This window comes from Acinonyx jubatus, chromosome F2 (assembly GCF_027475565.1).
Source record: "Acinonyx jubatus isolate Ajub_Pintada_27869175 chromosome F2, VMU_Ajub_asm_v1.0, whole genome shotgun sequence".
In the NCBI taxonomy this organism is placed as follows: Eukaryota; Metazoa; Chordata; class Mammalia; order Carnivora; family Felidae; genus Acinonyx; species Acinonyx jubatus.
The window spans coordinates 36,061,044-36,082,969 of record NC_069394.1 but is presented as its reverse complement, the minus strand read 5'-3'; the positions used below and the strand labels follow the sequence as shown (position 1 = coordinate 36,082,969).

At 45.9% G+C, this 21,926-nt stretch overlaps 1 long non-coding RNA gene across 1 annotated transcript in view; it reads right to left on the bottom strand.

The window, feature by feature from the left end:
* LOC113600636 (uncharacterized) overlaps positions 1–21,926 on the bottom strand; it is a 114,043-nt gene that overhangs the window by 30,874 nt on the left and 61,243 nt on the right. Inside the window, exons 3-4 of the long non-coding RNA XR_003421732.2 lie at positions 5,300–5,365; positions 4,493–4,613 (exon numbers count right to left, since the gene is read on the bottom strand). This is a non-coding gene — a long non-coding RNA (uncharacterized LOC113600636). The remainder of the gene's footprint in view (positions 1–4,492; positions 4,614–5,299; positions 5,366–21,926) is intronic.

Sequence of the window (21,926 nt, the reverse complement as noted above, 5' to 3'; positions counted from 1 at the left end):
CCTGACTCTAGGATTCTGGAGCTCTCTTCCCTAGATCTCTTTTTAGCCAGAGCACTTAAATCTGCAGCCCACTACACAAAACGCAGTTGTGAGGCTTCTTGTTTATTTTGTCTCTCTCCACTAGAATTTAGTCTGACAAGGTCAGGCAGGGACTTTGGTCTGTTTTGTCCAGGATGTGTCCCAACCTTCTAGAACGGTGTGGGCATGTCGTAGGTACTCAACAAATATTTGTTAAATGAATGAATGATTCACTCCTAAATGTTTCTGGTGGCTTTCAAATGTGTTCGCTAATACTGTGATGATGCTCACTTCAAAAGTCAAGTGAATTCCCTCCCTAGTTGAGTGATGGACTCCTTTCCAATGAATAAGATGTGACTTCTAAGATGGTCATAAAAAGGATAGCTTTCACCTGGCTCTCCCTCATGGGTCACTCACTCTAGGGGAAGTTAGTGGCCTTGTGAAGACATTCAAATAGCCTGAGAGGTCCATGTGGGGAGAAAGTGAGGCCTCCACCAACGACAGCACCAACTGGCTGGCAGTGTGAGCCAGCCATCTTGGAAGCAGGCTCTCCAGGAGACAGCGGCCCGAGCCAACATCGTGACTCTAACCTCAGGAGAGAACCCAAGTCAGAACCGCCCAGCTAAGGCATGCCTGAATTCCCGACCCACGGATATTGTGAGGATAATAAATATTTATTATTGTGTTATCCCACATGTTGGGGGGGATAATTTGTTATGCAGCGATAGCGACCTAACACAATTTCAAGGTCACCTCGTGCGTTTAAAATATGACTTGCATTACATATACCCCCAACTTTGCAAGGAAGCAATGCTGTATGAAGTGAGGTCCACATCCTGATACGTAAATGGAGGTTGTGGAGATTTGATGGAGAGAGAACAGGCTTGGGGATATGAAATATAAAACAGTGTCAGATGGTCTCCAATCTGGCACTTATCCTGGGAATATCATTTTAAGGCAGTGCATCCCTGGGAGAAGTGAGTGTTTGCCAGGAAGTTGGTACAGAGACTGGAGCCCTAACCCAGTGGCACGTGTTGGGTGAAAACACTTGTCGGCTTATTCCAGCTCCAGTTGTTGGTTTCCTCACGGTGCTGGCACGTGGTGAGGCACAGGCTGGGACCTGCCCAACAGCTCCCGATCTGGACTGCACAAAGACTGAAGCTGTTGTTGTTGCCTTCCTGTAACTCCAGAGCGACCTTAAATTATATTCCCCAGTGGTGGAATAGCCAGAATAGTACACTGCTGGGGACATGAATTAGCCCCTGCGGGATATAGAAGATAGAAAATAACCACTTGGAGAGCTGCAACGTACCGAATCCTCACCAGATAGGCACCTGCCAGTGCTCTGGAGGACATTTCTCTTAGTGCCGTGAATAGTGCCAGACGAGAGACTCTGGGGGCTTCCTGCCTGCCTCCCCGCTTCTGCCACCAGGGATCACCAGCCATGACCTGGTGACTTGGTGTTTGGTCCCCGGAGCGCACTCCTGCTCTTGGCGTGTCTGACTGCACAGTTCAGAGGGGCGGATACAGCCGGTCTAGGGGCGCCATTCGGGCCGTGTAAGAAACTTGGCCCTCATGAGAATGATTGGCTTTTCACAGAATTATTGGCGTTCTCCTTTGGCTGAAATTCTCTTATCTGGGAGTTTCACTGGATTAGGGGGGAAAAATTCAAGGGGGCTTTGGTCACTGGCTGTTCAGACTACCTTTTATCAGTCCTCGTTGACAGATGGAAGGAAAAAAACCAAAGGCCGAGTGTTTATGAGTATCGCAGTAGGGAAGTCAGAGTGTCTGGGAGACCTTGCTTGCTAGTAGTAATAATTATGGTAGTAGGGAATGTTTATTGAGCATCTGATATCTGCCCAGTGCCATGCTAAGCACTTTATGTCTATTTTCCTACTGGAGACTCATGACTCGCCTATGAGCTAGGTACTATGTTTATCCTCATTGAACGGATGAAGAAACTGAGGTTCAGTGCAGTAATTTGCTCAAGATTACCTGGCTGAAGGAGGGTCTCATTTCAGGTCTGCCTATGAACGAATCTATGTCCCTAAGTAGTATGTGGTCACTGTCCTGAACGGTGCTGGTTTCTGAGTATCTGCCTGTTTCCAAGGTTGGTAGATGTGTTGCATCTCAAGCCTGTCATATCCAGGCAATGCCTGACACCAAGGAAGGAGAGGGAAGAAAAAACCAAAGTAGGCCCAGCCCTGAGCTACTCGTCCACACTGCAACAGATGTTCATGATGATCGTCCTGGCTTATAACAAAAAAGTTAAATCCTGTCCTTTGCTTTAAAAGGTAGAGGGGTGAATGGTGAGTTTTTGAATGCTTTTCTGCCAAACAATTAATATTTTGGGAAAAGTGTTGGTTCTCAAAGAGGAAAACCTCAACTATGTGGAGTATGCAAAAGACTGCAGGCATTCCTAACACTATTGGTTAAATATCTTTGTGTTAACATTCTAACACAGATGTACATTGAGATGACACAATTTTCCCATTTTGCAGTATCCTATAAGTGGACCAAAAGAAGAGGAAACTATTCCATTGTGCTATCATTGGCTCCTCCCTCCTCTACGTAGAATTCACCATGGGCTTCTCTAGGCTTGGCTGTCTGGTTCATATAAATAGACATATTGGTCTCTCTACATCGGTCTCTCTCTCTCAGAAATGATTGATGAGGGTCTCGATGCCACAGCTATACACTGATGATAATAATTATGTTTGCATACCCAAAAAACAAGTAATCCAATGTAAAAATGGGCAAAAGACATGAACAGACATTTCTCCAAAAAAGACATACAGCCAGCCAACAAACACATGAAAAGATGCTTATCACTTATCATTAGAACAATGCAAATCAAAACTACAATGAGATATCACCTCACACCTGTCAGAATGGCTACAATCAACAATGGGTGTTGGCAGGGACGTGGAGAAAGGGGAACCCTCTTGCAGTGTTCGTGGATATGCAAACTGGTGCTACCACTGTGGAAAATATTATGGATCATCCTCAAAAAGTTAAAAATAGAACTACCGTACAATCCAGCAAGTGCATTACTGGGTATTTACCCAAAGAATACGAAAACACTAATTCAAAGGGATTCATACACCCCCTATATTTATAGCACCATTATTTATAATAGCCAAGATATGGAAGCAGCCCAAGTGCCTGCTGATTAATGAATAGACCAAGAGGAAGTTTTATGTATACACATATTATTCAACCACAGAAAAGGATGAAATCTTGCCATTTGCAACAACATGGATGGAGCTAGAGAGTCTAACGCTAAGAGAAATAAGTCAGTCAGAGACATACCATATGATCGTACTCATATGTTGAATTTAAGAAACAAAACTAACATGCAAAAGAGAGAGAGAGAGAGACAAACCAAGAAGCAGATTTTAACTATAGAGAACAAAATGATGGCTACCAGAGGGGAAGTGGGTGGAGGACGGTGAAATGGCTGATGGGGATTAAGGAGTGCACTTGTCGTGATGAGCACCGAGGGATATATGGAATTTTTGAATCACTATATCGTATACGTGAAATATAACACTGTATCTAAGTAACTGGAATTAAAATATAAACTGAAAACAATTATGTTTGCACCAATAATAGTAACCATTCATAGAGTGTCTGCTCTGGGCCAAGGCACTCAGCTAGGCACTTGCATACATAGTTTCTTAAGCCTCTTAATCACTCCATTGTATTTTGTCCATTATATACATCAGAAAACTAAAGTGCAATGAGCTCAAGCAACTTGCTTAAGATTTCAGACACAGTAAGTCGTTTAGGCACAGATTTGCATACTAATCTTTTTCCAAAATCCATGTTTTTCTGAGACCAACTCCTTGCCTGAGGTCATGATAGGCAGGGAAGAATACCCTGGACGGGGCATCTTCATATGTAGAGAGAAAACTGAGAACAACTTCTATAAATATAATATTATAAAGTTAGGTTGATTACACACACACACACACACACACACACACACACACACACACACACATGATCCAGTTACCCATGATGAGCACCATCCTTTAAATTAGTCATCCATGGGGCACCTGGGTGGCTCAGTTGGTTAAGCGTATGACTCCAGCTCAGGTCAAGATCTTGTGGTTTGCGGGTTTGAGCCCTGCATCAGGTTCTGTGCTGACAGCTCAGAGCCTGGAGCCTGCTTCAGATTCTGTGTCTCCCTCCCTTTTTGCCCTTTCCCTGCTCACACTCTGTCTCTCTCTTTCTCTCTCAAAAATGAATAAACATTAAAAAAAATATATATATATAAAATAGTCATCTTTGAAGTCATCTTTGGAAGACTATTACTTCTTCCAAATACTATCTAAAATGCTTGCAATTTCTCTTTGAAAACTCTACTCACATTTAGCTTACATTCCCCACCCCCAGCCCCCAGTCCTGGTTTCTTTTGGTTACAGCCAAATTTGACCAAATAATGGTGTTTCCCATCTTGTTCACATACCTTGGTCACCAGATTTACTTCCAAATGACTTCAATTATTTCCAAATCACCAAATCCACTCACGGAGGAAGATTTGAGGCCAGGAAGATTTGAGAATTTTTTATAAAATTCTGCAGCAGGCTCTAGGGATAATTTTAAAATACAGTGAGCCATGGTAGCACGGTTGGAAAAAAAAATTTGCTATTTGGAAATATAAGCTCTGATTTATTTGTTAAAATAATAAATAAAGTCATATTATTTGCAGTCACCAGCTTATTACACTAACCCCTCCCTGGCTCTGCTTTCTCTCCTTACACTTTGTTGGTTGCTGTGGATTTCTCCATTGAGATGGAATTCGGAAGCCCATCAGTGAGATGACATCTCACTTGATACAATAATAATTGCAAAGGACTGGATTTCATGATAACCTAGTGCCTTGATTCTCCAGTGAGGGCAAAGCTTCCTTCAACATTCATGGGATCACTTCTCACCCAAGGGGTTCTTCATGGGCTTCTGATTTGAATCTAGGAAAACTGGTGTCGGTAATGAGTAAGAGAAACATGGGCTTAAAGAAGCAATGTTTTTATGGGTTGGAGATGTTTCTCAGATCAGGTCAGTGTAAACGCATAATGGAGAAGGAAGAGGTAAGAGTAGCCAAGAGAACAGATGATGTGATAGATATTTGTGGCATTCTCTTTTGTTCTCTTTTAGGATCCCCCATCCTGGGCTTCAGTCATATCCCAGTGGTATAAGCCTACTTGTTGGAAAGTTAATTTTCTTTGGCTCTCCCCCCAATTTCAACCAAGGCCAAGCCCTGATTCTCACTTACCATCCATGGGAGTTTGCACTAACCCTCACATCTGAAATGGGAGCCCATGGAGAAAGCTCAAGAACTCTGAAAAGAAATGGTAATGTAAAAAAATACAGTGAATATATCTTCGCTTCTATCATGCATTTTCTTTTAACACAGCAGATATAATCACCTAGGGGAGAACTAACATTTGTTGAGAAGATGAAAGGCCTTAAGCACATTGCATGCCGTATCAATCAAAATGCTATCAGGAAAACAGAAATTATAATAGGTATTTTAACCAGGGGGTATTTAATATAGTGAATGGATTTCACATGTGTTGGAATATCCAAAAGAAAGCAGTGAAGTCGGTAAATACAGGGAGCAACTTAGGGCTGGGGGGAACAAAAGGAAAGAGGTATAACCTAGGAATGTAGAGGAAGAGCCACCATCTTTGTTGTTGGGCTGCTGTAGGACCATCATGTACTTGGCACTAAGATTGCCAAAGGGCGCTGGGTGGCTGGTGACAGGGCCTGTAGGAAGTGGCAAGACTCTGGTCTAAAGTTGATAGAGTGGTAGCTGTCCTAAGGAAGGTGGAAAGAGGAAGGAAGTCCCTTCCTCTCTCCTCCTGCCTCCCAGTCTCCCAGTTGTGCCTCCCAATTGCAGACCCTAAGTGGAAATCAGCTTGCAAGGGAAATCTGGGAAATCTCATTTTCAGAATCTAAGCCCATAGCCTTACAGATCAAAGTATAAAGGGTGTGCATGGAACTGAGAGATGATTGACGAGCACGATGAGTCAATTCACTTAATACTCTACAAAACTGTGAATAAATAGAAGAAACAAAGTTAGACAGGGTCTAATACCAGAATCCTTGCTCTTGTAGTAAGTTCTAACTCAGTTTACATTTATACTTTGCCCTTGCCTTTTTTTTTTTTTAATCTTAGCATTTATTTAGTGCTGGCTGTGTGCCAGTGCTGTGCTAAATGCTCAGGTTCTGCTTATCCTATTTAAGTTTTGAAACAGTGCAGGTAACGTTGATGAAAAGTTGCCCAGTAAACAAGAGGATAAGAAAACTAAATAAGAATAAACCTGGTTTCTTGAGTTGCAAATGTGTGCATATATGTATGTACATATAAATTTTTTATATTATAGAGATTAAACTCTTTATATATACTTATATAAGTAAATTAATATGTGTATGTATTTATATAAAACTGTATATATATAATTACATGCAGACCACTTAGGTGAAAAAATACTATAATCAAAGAAGAATAAAAATATTGTCCTAGATTGTTGAGCATGTCATTCTAATCAACTTCAATTCATTTCAGAGAGTAATTGTTAAATACATATGTGTGCTCAGCACTGAGCTAGAGAGCATGAAGGATACAAGAAAAATATATGATGAGGACCCTGTTCCCAAGGAATGTGCTGTCTAGTTCTGAAATTAAACCTAAGCTATATAGAACATCATGTACAATGAAAACATAAAGGTCAAGGGACTTCCCAAGTCACTGAGGGCTGGGATTGTCAGGGAAGGTTGTCAGGAAGGGAGGAGACGAGGCAGAGGGGGCAGTGAAGGCAATATGGATGTGGAGAAGTGGACAGACCCTTCCACGTTAGGGAAGACCATGAGTAAAGGCTCAGAGGTGGGGCACGAACTCAATGTTTTATTGTTTTATTATTTTTTTAATGTTTATTTACTTTTTGAGAGAGAGAGAAACAGAGCATGGACAGGGGAGGGGTAGAGAGAGAAGGAGACGCAGACTCCAAAGCAAGCTCCAGGCTTGAGCGGTCAGCACGGAGCCCAACGCGGGGCTCGAACTCACGAAGCACAAGATCATAACCTGAGATGAAGTCAGACGCTTAACTGGCTGGGCCACCCAGGAGCCCCACAAACCCCCTGTTTTAAATGGCAGCAAAGGCGCTGGAGATATGAGTGAAGGAAGGAACATTAGTTGGATGGTGGGCCTGAGTCCTAGTTGTCTCTCTCGGTATCCATTCTCCCCTTTTTCTGTTCGGACGGAAGGTTAAGCTGGGCACGAGACCAGCCTTCCTTGCAGCTAGGTGTGACGGGGCCACTAGATTCTGGCTAATGGGATATCAGCAGCAGTGATGTGTGAAATTTCCAGGCCATGTTCCTGAAAGGAAATGAGTTTGTCCTCCATTGCTCCTATTTCCCTTCTCCTCCAGGAGTGTGGGTGTGCTGTTGAACCATTTTGGACATTGTAGATAAGGACAACATCCTAAAGTGAGCACACAGAATCTAGAAAGAGTCTAGACTCCCAACATCGACAAACTGCCGTCCCAACCCTGGAGCACCAACAGTGATTGATAAATGAGAGGGAGGATTCCAACCGAGAGCCACAGGGGCGTCTTCTGCTCTTGAGCATCCATAGCGCTGTTTGGAGATTCTGGCATTTATTCCTCTGAGGTAGCAGTAGATCCTCCAAAAGTAGCCTCACCTTGTCCACACATCTGCATAATTGCTCCTAAGAGTATCTTTTGGGAAGGCCGTTCAGAGAACCGAAAACACAGTGAGAGGATCGGTTTTTCTCTCCATATGTTAGGCAGGGACACCCAAGTTTCTGGCCAACCATGTTCGGAAGGAATATGAGACTCGCTGCAAATCCAGAAAGCTGCCGTAAGATCTTACAGTTGGTGTGGGGGAGGTATTAAAAAACACTAATATTTCTGGAATGGAAGCATGAATTGCATGCAATAAAGATATCACAACCTAGGACAAACTGCCTTTGAGATCAAATACGTCTTGTGGAGAGGACTGGACCTGTCTTTTTGGTTGTCTCTTTTCAAAATAATCCCCACTGAAGGGCGACTTGTTGCACTGGCTCCAGATCTGCAGCATCTTTCTCTTTCCCGGTACGGCAATAAGCCAAGATCCTAGAACCAGACTTGGGGAGAAGATAGCCCTGAGGCTATCTTTGAGATCAGGCTCTTTGAGAATCGTTCAGGATTCTTTCATGTTGGAAGGTGAAGTGTCATTTAAAAAAAAAAAGGTGAAATTCACACAACAAAAACTATTTCAATTTTTTTTTATTGTATGTGTGTGCGTGTGTGTGTGTGTGTGTGTGTGTGAGAGAGAGAGAGAGAGAGAGAGAGAGAGAGCAGAGGAGGGGTAGAGAGAGAGGGGGGACAGAGGATCCAAAGCAGGCTCTGTGCTGTCAGCAGGGCTTGAACTCATGAACTGTGAGATCACGACCAGAGCTGAAGTTGGACACATGACAGACCGAGTCACCCAGGTGCCCCCCAAAATAACCATTTTAAAGTGAATAATAGAGGGGCATTTAGTATATTCATCATGTTGTGCAACTAGCTAGAAAAGTTCAACGCGTTTTCATCATCCCAAAAGGAAACCCTGTACCCCGTAAGCAGTTACTCCTCATTCTCCCCTTTCGGGCCCCCGGCAACCACCAATCTGTTTTTCATCTCTATGGAAATACCTGTTTTCGGTGTTTCACATACATGGAATCATACAGTATGTGATCCTGGGTGTCTGGCTTCTTTCTATTTTTATTATTGATTTTTTTTAATGTTTATTTTTGAGAGAGAGAGAGTGTGTGGGAGGGGCAGAGAGGCAGGGGGACAGAAGATCGAAGCTGGCTCCACGCCATCAGCGCCGTCAGCGAATAGCCCCGCGTGGGGCCTGAACCCACGAACTATGAGATAATGACCTGAGCCGAAATCAGACACTTAACTGACTGAGCCATCCAGGCACCCCTTCTTTCTTTCTTTTTAAGATGTTTATTTAATTTTGCGCGCGCGCGAGAGAAAGAGCAAGCACACAAGCAGGGGAGGGGCAGAGAGAGAGAGAGGGAGACAGAGGATCCAAAACGGGCTCTGTGCCGACAGCAGAAAGCCCGATGTGGGGCTCGAACCCCGGAACCGTGAGATCATGACCTGAGCCGAAGTCGGAGACTCAAACCACCGAGCCGCCCAGGGGCTCCCTGGCTTCTTTCATTTAGCATGTTTTTGAGTTTCATCCAAGTTGTGGCATGTGCCAGTGCTTCACTCCTCTCCGTGGTGGAATCGCATTCCAGTAAATGCATACGCCCCAATTTGTTTATCCATCCATCTGCTGAAGGTCATTTGGGTTGTCTCCACCTTTGGCTGTCATGAACGGTGATGCTATGAACACGTACGTACAAGAACTTGTTTGCACACCCACTGCCATTTTAATGAATATATAAAACTCAGGACTCAGGTGAGGAGGAATTAGCATCTGAAAGTCCAAATTCTCATTCTTCCCCACATCAGAGGACAGGTTGCCGGGAAGGGGCTGCTACATCCACCAGTGTTGTTCTAATGGGCCCCCAGAGTTGCGTCGCAGAGTGGCTCTGAGCGTGAAGGAGGCTGGTAGAGTCGCGGGCCCTGACATCTGTCTTCACTGCTGCCATTTCCTTTCTTTGAAAATCCAGGCAGGCACGCGGTCAAGTCATACTGAAGGCCCACGTGTGCATTGCCGGGTGCTTTCTGCCCGGTTGTTCTCTTCATTGCCAGTTGTCCTCACGCATTCTGAAAGGTGCCTTCCTGGCACTAGCAGAAAAACAAAACTTTCCGGGTTAGACCAGAAGGGATCCCAGGCCTCCGAATGAGAGCCAGAGGACAACTATGCAAAGGGACCAGTTCTGTAAAAATAGTAACCGCTGCTGTTTATTGAGTATTGAGCATCTGATCCATTCACCAGCCCTACGAGCCATCACCCCCATTTTACAGATGAGGAAATTGAAGTTAATTCAAGCACAGCTGACGCGTATCTCGAGATACAAGCGTATCTCGGAGATATTGTGGGTTTGGCTGCAGACCACTGCAATAAAGCGATTCTGCAATAAAGGGGGTCAAATGAATTTTTTGGTTTCCCAGTGCATATAAAAGTTACGTCTACACTGCACTGTGGTTTAGTAAGTGTGCAACAGCATGACGTCTGAAAACAATGTAGATACCTTAATTAAAAAATGCTTTCTTGTTGGGGGCGCCTGGGTGGCTCAGTCGGTTAAGCGTCCGACTTCATCTCAGGTCATGACCTCGCGATTCGGGAGTTCGAGCCCCATGTTGGGCTCTGTGCTGACGGCTTGGAACTTGGAGTCTGCTTCAGATTCTGTGTCTCCCTCCATCTCTGCCCACCCCACCCCACCGCCCCGCCACTTGCGCTGTCTTTCTCTCTCTCAAAAATAAGTAAACGTTAAAAAAAAAAAAAGTTTCTAAAAAAGAATTGGTCCGACCAAGGGACGCGGGTGGCAATCAGCTGTGAAGCTGCCCCTCCCAAGATGTTTTGATTATCCCCTGATCATCAGTACCCAACATGACACCTACCATGTGGTTGGTTCTCGATAAAGAGATCTTAAGGCCGGGGGAGGGGGGGGGATGAATTCACACACATGTGCATGTTATCACAGCTTCTCTGTGGCCAGGACACTTCGTCTGCCTCATCTCAGGCAGCCTGCCAGTGTTTATCTGGATCCACAGTGCCTCAGACAACTTCTAAGGGCCACCAAGAGGGTATATTAGTTTCCTGGGGCTAATCTATCACAAGTCACCACAAACGTGGCAGTTTAAAACGGCAGCAATTAATTCTCTCCCAGTTCTAGAGGCCAGAAAATTGACATAGGTGTCTGAAGGCTCTGGGGGAGTAATCTTCTTGTCCTCTTCCGGCTTCCAGTGGTTCCAGGCACACCCTGGCCTGTGACCCCCAATACCAGTCTCTGTCTTCGTCTTCATGTGGCCTCTTTCTCGAACTCCAGTGCCCCTCTGCCCTTCTCTTACAAGGAAAACTGTTATTGGAACTAGGCCCGCCTACACAATCAAGATGATCTCATCCCGAGATCCTAAAGTTAATTATAACCAAAAAGGCCCCTTTTCCACATAAGGTCATATTCAAAGGTTCTAGGGATTAGGGCATGAGCATACCTTTGGGGGGCAGGGCAGGGGGACATTATTCAACACACTGTCAAGGGCCCAAAGCCTCAACAGAGATAAAGAGAAACCATTGGTTCCAGGGTGGCTAATCTTCCTCTATGGTGTCACACAGCAGGTTACTGCCAGGTCCCAGCACTCCCCCCCTGCAACCACGGTTGACCGTAAATCTGTGAAGCCATCACAGGGCACCCCAGGAATTAAGTGAAGAATGTTCAGATTTTCCAGGCTGCTTGCTGGGCCTTCACAAGAATGGTCCAGCTGAACGAGGCCATGACGAGCTATCGTGGCTCATTTTACGAGCTCAGTAGAAATGCCTTGATAAGCCTGGAGGTTGGACAGGTAGCAAATCTTCTCTAGGGGACAGGGGGCAGGAGGTAGAGGGCTGGACAGGGGAGTAATAAGGTTGGGCTGGGTTTTTCCTAACCTCCTTCCGTTTGGCCACTCTGAAGCCATATTTCCCTTCCCCTTCTCTTAGCACCAGCCTTGTTCTTCAGCAGTCTTCAGCACCTGGACCACTGACCCATGGGCTCCAAAGACCCAGGCTACGGTCCTGGGAATGTGTAATGGTCTTTGTGTGTCAGCTCGTGTCAACTTCTGCTAAGGTGACCAGATATTTAGTCTAACATCGCTGTAGATGTGTCTATGGGGCTGTTTTTAGATGAACTTTATATTTACATTAGTGGATTTTTGAATAAAGCAGATTGCTCCTCATATGTGGGTAGGCCTCATGCAATCGGATGGAGGCCTGAATGGAACAAAAGGCTGGCCTCCCCTGAGCAAGAATAAATTCTGCAGCAGATGGCCTTTGGACTTGAACCACAACATTGACTCACCCCTATGTCTCCAGCCTGCTGGCCCATCCTGCAGATTCTGGACTTGCCAAGCATCCGTAATCATATGAGCTAATTTCTTAAAATAAATCTCTCTTTCTATATATGTGCATGTTCTATTGATTCTGTTTCTCTGGAGATTCCTGACTAATACAGAGTAGCCTCCACTTTCCCAGCCTGGATAGCAGCCTTCTCAAGGGTGGGGGTGCTCAGCCCCATGCTCCTTCTCTCTCCCTTTGATCTCCCTCCAGACCTTGCACTTTCCAGCTCAGAGAAAAGCTGCCTTTTAGCATGGAGACCGATAGGTCCTATTGGGTCTGTAGTATTGTTCTCTTTGTTTCAAACTGATGATTGTAATTTCACCCCATTCAGGAGCCATCCCTCCACCAGCTCAGTAGGGTTCATGGAGAGGAAGCATCTGAGGCTAAGAAATGTCAGAAAAGGAACAACAGTCCCGGCCCAGCTGGGGTCTGGAGGGGTCTGCCAGGCTGAGCTGAGTGGAGAAGGACAGCACCCATGTGAAAGAATAGAGACTATGGCCTGGGTGGCAGCTAATCAAGTTCTCCCTTGTCAATTAATGAGTTTAATAAAATCCTTGACATGCGATCATTTTATATCTATATGAGAATCATGATTTTACCTCTTTAATTAAAAATAATTATGCTTTAATAGAGCCCAACCTCTCTCAACTCTCCCCCAAATGAGATGACATCATAACAAAAAATCTATTAACATGTATTAATACTCTAGAGTTTTAATATGTACACAGAATGGAGCTAAACCCTACAAATGAGTAGGAACATTTTCAAAATTTCCTACCCTTTTTTTTTTAATGATGCACAGGTTTATTGACATTATGCTGAATTTAAAAACCGAATTAAGAAGATCAGCGGATCTCGATGCAAGAGAGGAAAATGACATTGTGTCCTCTTGTCAGAAAAGACGGTATGTTTTCCCATTTGTTGATGTGTTCTGCTGTGTATTTTTGGAATGTTTTGCTCATTTCCTTATTGAGATATAATTGACATATAACATATTCGTTTCAGGTGTACGACAGAATGATTCAGTATTTGTATATGTTGTGAAATGATCACCATAGTAAATCTAGTTAAATTGCATCACTGCACAGAGTTACAGAATTTTTTTTTCTTGTGACGAGAACTTCGGAGATTTGCTCTTAGCAGCTTTCAATATGCAATACGGTGTTATTAACGAGAGTCGCCATGCCTGATCCCTCCCCCTCTTTATCTTCAAGACGCCATATTTGGAAGGACCAAAGATGTGCATCATACACCTGCCTTTTTCCCTTCTTTCAGTCTAGGCCAGTGGTTCTCAGCCTTGAGGTTCATAAGAAGAACTGTCTGGAATGTTGTTGCTAGGACTATGAATACTACTTACGAAAGCAATGGAAAGAGCTTACCGTATCTTAAGAAACGCCTATGGTAATAATGACAATATGAAGATTTTTGCCTTTCGTGAATCTGAAGCTACCAGACCACTCCTTTCCCCCATAAAATACGACTGCACCACAACTGCATCAAGGTGTCTGAGGCTCTTAAGCTCTCAGTTGTGTTTCTCTCCTATTGTACTTCCCTGGGAAGGCAGGTCTCAGGTGTTGGAGGTGCTTTTTTTTTTTTTAATTATTTTTTATGTTTATTTTTATTTTTGAGAGAGAGACAGACACACAGAGTGAGAGCAGGAGAGGAGCAGAGAGAGAGGGAGACACAGAATCTGAAGCGGGTTCCAGGCTCCGAGCTGTCAGTACAGAGCCCTATATGGGGCTCGAACTCACGAACCGCGAGATCATGACCGGAGCCGAAGTCGGACGCTTAACTGGTCTCTGAGTTTGAGACCAGTGTCAGGCTCTGTGCTGACAGCTCGGAGCCTGGAGCCCGCTTCAGATTCTGTGCTTCCCTCTCTCTCTGCCCCTCCCCTGCTTGCAGTCTTTCTCTCTCTCTCTCTCTCAAAAATAAAGAAACATTAAAAAATAAATAAATAAATAATTCTTGAGGTGAAATTCGCAAAACAAATTTATAGCCATCTTAAAAATGTACGGTTGAAGGGCATTTAGTACATTCACAGTGTTGTGCCACTCTCACCTCTATGAAGTTCCCAAACAGGTGCGTCCCCTCAAAAGGAACCCCGTAGCCATTAACAGTCATTCCCTACTGCCCTGTCCCTCCCAGCCCTCGGAAACCATCAATCTGCTTGCTATCTCTATGCTTTTCCTTATTCTGGACATTAACGCATACGTGGAAATCAACCATAAGACTCCGCAATTTCCACTCCTGGATCTATACCCCAAAGAACTGAAAACAGATACCCAAACAGGTATTTGTACACAAATGTTGACGGCGGCTGGAATAGTTATGTCTTCCCAAGAACCCTCTGCGGGCTTTCTTGTGGTTCTACAGGTAAATGTCTCTTCCTCTGAGAAAAAGCAACAGTGAGGACAGAAACAAGAGAAAGACAGAAGCCGTACCCAGTTACCCCCATTGGCGCTCTGCTTCCCGGGCACAACAACCCAGCGTGACGGGTGAATGTTACCCACTGGGGGTTCTGGACAACAATGAATCAAATACACCCAGAAGAGAGAGGCTTGGCAGACACATTCGGGTGGTTCACCAAATTCCCAGGAAGCTGGGAATGCCTGCCCTGGAAGCCACAGAAATGGGGGAGTAATCCGGGGTCCCTCCTGCTTAAAGACGAGTGCTGCCTCGAAGCCTGTTATATAAGTGAGCTGGATTTCCAGCCTACGGGGAAAATGCACAGGAGAGCCTGCCTCAGGGCAGGCTTGTGGTCATCATGGTCAACGGTCAGCTAGGAGCTGGAGGCTGGCAGACCCATTGGTAAAGCGGGCCTCTTTCTAAATCTGTTTCCTCTTCGTTAATCGCGGAGCATTTTTATTCTAGCCTTCTGTGGGCTCAGGAGCTTGGCTGGTACTACACTCCCGGTTTGCAAAGGAAGAAACTGAAGCTGCGGCCTTTTCCAATGTTTTCTTCCCTGCTCTCACTTCTGGCAATTATTATAAAGTGCACTCATTATCCTTACAATGGTTCAGAGATTAAAGCTTAATTCAGTCTGTTATTTGTGTGGCTTTGCCTAATAGCATTTGCACCTGTACTAGCCCCACTAGGTGGTGAGGCCAACGCCTCCTTAAATCACCAGAGGATGTGCTTTGTGTTCTCGTCTTGGCTCCTACCGGTCTGGCCAGAGGCAGTTTTCATAACATTTTAATGGGTCACCAGGGTTTTCTATGGGGACATCTGTCTCCATCACAGGCAAAATGGGACTCTCCTGAGAAGAAAGCCGGCCTGTAGGAAAGTCAGCTTTGACTTCTAAAATGCAGTAGTTGAGGGGTGCCTGGGTGGCGCAGTCGGTTAAGCGTCCGACTTCAGCCAGGTCACGATCTCGCGGTCCGTGAGTTCGAGCCCCGCGTCAGGCTCTGGGCTGATGGCTCGGAGCCTGGAGCCTGTTTCCAATTCTGTGTCTCCCTCTCTCTCTGCCCCTGCCCCGTTCATGCTCTGTCTCTCTCTGTCCCAAAAATAAATAAAAAACGTTGAAAAAAAATTTTTAAATGCAGTAGTTGAATACCTGGTACCCCTTGTTGACAGGCAATGCACATGAACGTGCTCTCTTCTTCATGTGGCTTATCACACTGCCCGGTAGGGAAGGAGACAGATCCGGGTTCAAATCATGGCACAGCCGGTGTTCCATGTGTCATCTAGATGAGTCCTCTAATCGTCCTGAACCTCAGTGTGCCCAGCTGTGAGGTGGGGTGACAGAACTAAAGTTATGTATAATTGAATAAAAGAATTTGAGGACGTGCTTGACAAATGATAGGTCCGCTCAAAGATAATAGCATTATTATTCATTTTAGTACTAACAGCTACCTCTAGTCTGAGTTGACCAAAAAGGATCAGACCATGTGGGGACGTTTTCAGCCTTATAAGCTGTGGTTTATGTGATGTTAGATATAATGGGGCTTTCCAGACCTCAACATGGTCTGGGGTTCTCACCTACTAAACTGGCCCCTCCACTCCTCCAGATACGTGGTTTATTTAATCATCTGGGGGCTTAGCTAGGTTAGGGCAGCATGTTGAGGTCCACAATGTCTGTGTGGAGGGGGACGTCCAGAGAAGCTCGTGGCAGGGTAGCGTCGGATGGAAGAGTGGGGAAAGAACGATCTGGTTTTTTTCTGTATTACTTTCAAAGCTTCTTTGGTTCTAGGAGTTATCTAGATGCTTTTCTGTGTATCAGCCAGTCAACAAATGTTAACTCAGCACCTGTTCTGGCTGGTATGCTAGTCCCTTCTTACACCCGTTCTTACCTCCTTTGTGTCTGCTCTTGGAAAGGTCACTATAAAATAATACAGCGTTTTCTCCCGAACAAGGGGGAAAGGGTATATGAGCTAGCCAGAGGACTGTGTGACCAAGAGGGTGTCTGAGAGGAGGAAAGCAGACAGGGCCAGAAAGGAGATGGGGGAGTAGAGAGCGGTGACATCTGGTTAGCAGAATACCTGCTGCCACGGGGTACCCCCCTCTGCCCAAGCCCCTGATGCTGCGAATTACCCCTATGGTAACTCTGCCTTGCAGACAAAGGCGATGGGGGGGTAGCTGAATAACCCTGGCCAGAATTTCCCAGGGGATTTGCAAATTGCCTGCTCGCATGTGTGTGACTATTTTTTTCATCCTTTGATAGAAGACGTGCTCCCATACTCCCAAGTTCTCGGGCTTCCTTTCTGCAAACACTCCCTCCATCAGGCTCAGGGGACGAGGGAGATGTGACCCTGGTAAGAAGAACACAGCCAGAGACTGTTCGGAGGCAAAGAAAAGGACACAGAGAGATTTGGGGGGGGGGTGCCTTCCTGCCTGGCTTGTTTATTGCCACAACTTAGGGAGGAGACACGTGCAAGCGCTGTGCCACTTTCCTTCTTCTCCTCTCTCTTCAGGGTTCCTCTCCCTCAATTGCCCAACAGCCCAGGACAGACTCCCAACTACCAGCCGCGCCCGCAGATTCCCAGCCTGAGACAAACGTGTTGCTAATACCTTCCGGGCAACTTGTTTAATTAAAGCTCAAAACAAGTGTTGGTTCCTGGTATAAGTGGAGAAATGGAAAGAAAATGAATTACCCATGGCCAGGTCTGCAAGTTCTCCCGATTTCTCGTATCCTTTGTTAGCCAAAGGAAGGAGTGACGAGGAAGGACGGTGGCTAGATGTTTAATTGGGCTCAGTAGCACACATGCAAACCAAAAGTTGTGGATGAATCACGGTACACGATGTGAAGCAAAATGTATTACATATCTTATCGTATGTTCGATCCCTACTTGATTAAAATAGCAATTTAACTTATATCGCCTTTGTTGTTTTTGCAACTCAATAAGACCCGCTGTCTGGGTGCACCAGCCCCTAGAAAACAGGTTTCCAAGACTTTGAAAGTGAGTCCTGCTGTTACACGGATTATTTTTTACGGCATCAACCATTTAAAGGAAAACAATTGGGGATCTAGTTGAATACAGTATTTAGTAATGCGATATGTTTAATATTATTCATCTATATCTTCAACCATTCGAGGGAAATCACGTGCAATACAAAACAATATGCCCAGTGTAATCCTCGCCTCCTGCCCCCAAGAAAACAAGGAATCTACCTGTTTTTAAATTTCTGCATGTCCAGTAAATCCATTTGATAGATTTTTTTCTTAATCTCAAGGTTTGACTTTTTATTTTTTTATTTTTTAAATTTGTTTAATGTTTATTTATTTTTGAGAGAGAGAGAGAGAGAGAGAGAGAGAGACAGAGTGTGAGTAGGGGAGGGGCAGAGAGGGAGGGAGACACAGAATCGGAAGCGGGCTCCAGGCTCTGAGCTGTCAGCACAGAGCCCGACGCGGGACTCAAACTCACAAACTGTGAGATCATGACCTGAGCTGAAGTCGGACGCCCAACAGACTGAGCCACTCAGGCGCTCAACTTTTTTTTTTTTTTTTAATAAATGTTTATTTATTTTTGAAGAAGAGAGAGAATATGTGGGTGAGGGGCAGAGAGAGGGGGATGGGTATCCAAAGCAGGCTCCCTTCTGTCAGCACAGGGCCTGATGTGGGGCTTGAACGCACCAACGGTGACCTGAGCCAAAGTCAGATGCTTAATCAACTGAGCCACCCAGGCGCCCCTCAAGGTTTGACTTTTTAAATGACGTGACAGAAGTACCATTCTGTATTTATAAATACACATTTTAAAGGCTTCATTCATTTCCTCACTCATTAAACGTAACTGAGCACTCACTACATGTAGGTGTTGCTGTTGGTGCAGGAGATGCAAATTACATCACTCTGGGTGACTCTTGTCCCCTCTTCCTTAGCCAGTCAACCTCCCGGTAACATCCTGCACCTTGGTATTCGATTGGAGATACCTGATGGGAAAACGGCTCCTGGACACTCTAGAGTTTCATGCATCAACTCGTCAACCTCATGGAAACACACCAGCTTCTCTGTGATGGGTCCGGCCAAGCCTGGGTATATTCCTAATTGACTGGCACAGGTTGGGTCACGTGACCACACCTGCACCCATCTCTGTGGTTGAGGGTGGGGGGCTCTGATCGGACAGCCTGGCTAAATGTTTACTTGTAAGGGGTGAGGAGGTCAGGTCCTCACGACCCCATGGTTTCCTGAAAGGAGAGTTTCCCTAAAACGAGCCCTGTTGCTGCCTCTTTGGCTCAGATCATCATCACTTGACCCAGATGCCTGCAGTGCTCTCCTAACTGGCCTTTTCACTCTAGACTTGCTCCTCTCCAATCCAGGTTCATCATTCCCGGACTAAAGTAGGACCCCATCACTCAGTGACTACCCCATGCCTTCAGCGTAAAATGCAAGCTTTTAAAACTTGGCATACGCAGCTTTATCTTGCACACGGAACCCCTCACCTGGTTTGGGGACTGCTGTTCTGGTGCCCAGCCCCCTGCTACACTGATAACATTGTACCATCTGTCGGCTTGCCTGACTCTCCCCCCAAGCCAGAGCGCTTTGAGAGCCAGGATATTGTAGTTTGGCTCACTCCACCTCATTGCAAACCCTTCGGAGCGCATTTTCCTGTTGGAGCTAGAAAGCTAAAAATTGCATTTACGAGACCGCCTGGCAGCTGGGATATAGAAAGGTAATGTAAGTTCCATCAAGCAGGTATACCTGTATGAGACTTTATTTTTTTTAAACGTTTGTTCATTTTTGAGAGAGAGCGACAGACAGACTGCGAGCGTGGGGGAGGGGCAGAGAAAGACGGAGGCACGGGATCAGGCTCTGAGCTGTCCGCACAGAGCCCGGTGCGGGGCTCGAACCCACAGACCGAGAGGTCATGACTTGAGCCGAAGTTGGATGCTTAACCGACTGAGCCACCCAGATGCCCCTGTATGAGACTTTAAATAGAAGCAAAAACTGAAGAGATCTTCTGAAAACCTTGGTGGTGATATCTGATCCTTTGGGGGCAGGTACAGGTGAGTTTCCAAAATCCGGCCCCCAGCACAGGATGGCTATAATTATGGTGTTTCCGACTAGAACATTGCCTTAATGGAGTTGGTGCTTTTTCTTAGTCTGCAGTTCCCAGCTTCATTGCTGGCACTTGTATAGACACCAAGCCTGGCCCTGGCCCTTGCCACGATTCTGTGAGCGGCACAATTCTCTGGAATAAAACTCTTTCCACAATAAAATAGTGGATGCTATTGTTGGCAATTAAGCGCCCTGATTAATAGAGATAGTGTTTAATGCCATCTTGTGTCCGCAGCACCCAGCACTATGCCTGGCCTGTGAGAAATACCACACGCCTGTTGGCGAATGAACGTTTGAATGGATAATTGTCTCTGTTCCTAGAGCGCTCACTGCACGCTAAGACAGGCGCGCATGAGAATATTTCAAGGTAACAGGTTGTAAGAGAGTCACAAAAGTTAAGAAAATGCTGAGATGGGAGCATCAGGACCGTCTCGAGGAAGGTAATATTTGAGATGGGCCTTTAAGAATGAGTAGCAAGTCGTTGGCTAGATAAGGAGATAGAGGTCATTCCAGGCAGGAGAATGGTATACCCGAAGTGCAAACACATGAGATGGCAGGGCACGCTCAGGGAATGTGTGTGGTTGGGTAGGATATGACCCTCTGGTCAGGAGATAAAGAGGGACAGGGCAGGGGAAGCCAGGATGTGAATAGCAACAAAGGTTAGCATTTCTGGTACTTTCTAGACACTGGATCCTGAACTATGTCACATTACCTCAATCCTCACCATTGCTATTACTGTCATTTCACAGGCTGACTTGACCAATGTCGTATGTTGCAAGTGGCAGAACACATTCAAATTGAGCTCTCTCTGACGACCATGCTTTAGACTTTATCCTGCAATGAGTAAGAACCAACGAAGGTTGGACAACGATAGGATTAGATGGTGTTGCCGAAGGATGGGAGAAGGGGAGCTTGAGTAGGTCAGGAGCCCAGAGGAGAGATAGCAGCCACAAGTCAGGAGTGGTGAGAATGGGGACGATTGAATACATCTGAGAATTTTGTTTTTTATTTTTAATTAAAAAAAATGTATGGGGTGCCTGGGTGGCGCAGTCGGTTAAGCGTCCGACTTCAACCAGGTCACGATCTCGCGGTCCGTGAGTTCGAGCCCCGCATCGGGCTCTGGGCTGATGGCTCAGAGCCTGGAGCCTGTTTCCGATTCTGTGTCTCCCTCTCTCTCTGCCCCTCCCCCGTTCATGCTCTGTCTCTCTCTGTCCCAAAAATAAATAAAAAAAAACATTGAAAAAAAATTAAAAAAAAATGTTATGTTTATTTGTTTTTGAGAGTGAGAGAGACAGAGCACAAGCGGGGGGAGGGGCAGAGAGAGGGGGAGACACAGGATCCAAAGCAGGCCTCAGGCCCTAAACTGTCAGCGAAGAGCCGGATGCGGGGCTCGAACCCGCGGACCGTGAGATCGTGACCTGAGCTGAAGTCGGACACTCAACCGACGGAGCCACCCAGGCACTGAAAAATATTTAATTTTTTTTTTAATGTTTATTTATTTTTGAGAGAGACAGGAAGAAACAGAGCACAAGCAGGGGAGGGGCAGAGAGAGAGGGAGACACAGAGTCTGAAGCAGCCTCCAGGCTCGGAGCTGCCGGCACAGAGCCTGACGCGGGGCTCGAACTCACGACCGTGAGATCACAACCTGAGCCGAAGTCGGACGCTCGACCTGAGCCGAAGTCGGACGCTCAACCGACGGAGCCACCCAGGCGCCCCACTGAGAAATATCTGAGAGGCTGCATAGACAAACTCGGAGACCAATGCCATGTTGCAGAGACTGAAGGCGATAGGAATGAAGAGTGAAGCCGAGACCTGGGCTCAGGCACCTGGGTGGATGGTGGCACCATTCATCAAAATAGAGAAAACAGGTGAAGAAGCTGGTTGGGGCGTTGATTCGCGATATTGGTGTTAGATATGTTGATACAGGATTCCTACAGGACGATAGCTTGGAGACCATCGAGATATCCATTTGTCTGAATCTGTAGGGCCCGTGACCCTGGAGTAAAGCCTGGTGCCCGGGGTGTGTTGGCGGCTGTACAAGCACGTCTGGAATCTGGCCCAGCATCAGGCCGAGCGAGCACAGGGCCTTGCGTCGCTGCGTATTGAAACTGACTTGTCAGGCCACGGAGCTACAGAGAAGAAAGGCTCTGGCCGAGGCAGGCAAGCAGGCGCCCCGCTCAATAATTCAGCACAGAGCCTGTCTTGGCTGCAGAGCTGCCATCACAAGGAGCGTTTTTAAAGCCAAACCCGATTTCTGTGCGAAGTCATGCCTGAGCAAGCTGGATTGTTGCCAAAAGACAAGAGAAGGCTCCAGGCCTCTTTATACACAGGCCCGGGGAGATTGGGGTACTTCGTGATAAAGCTG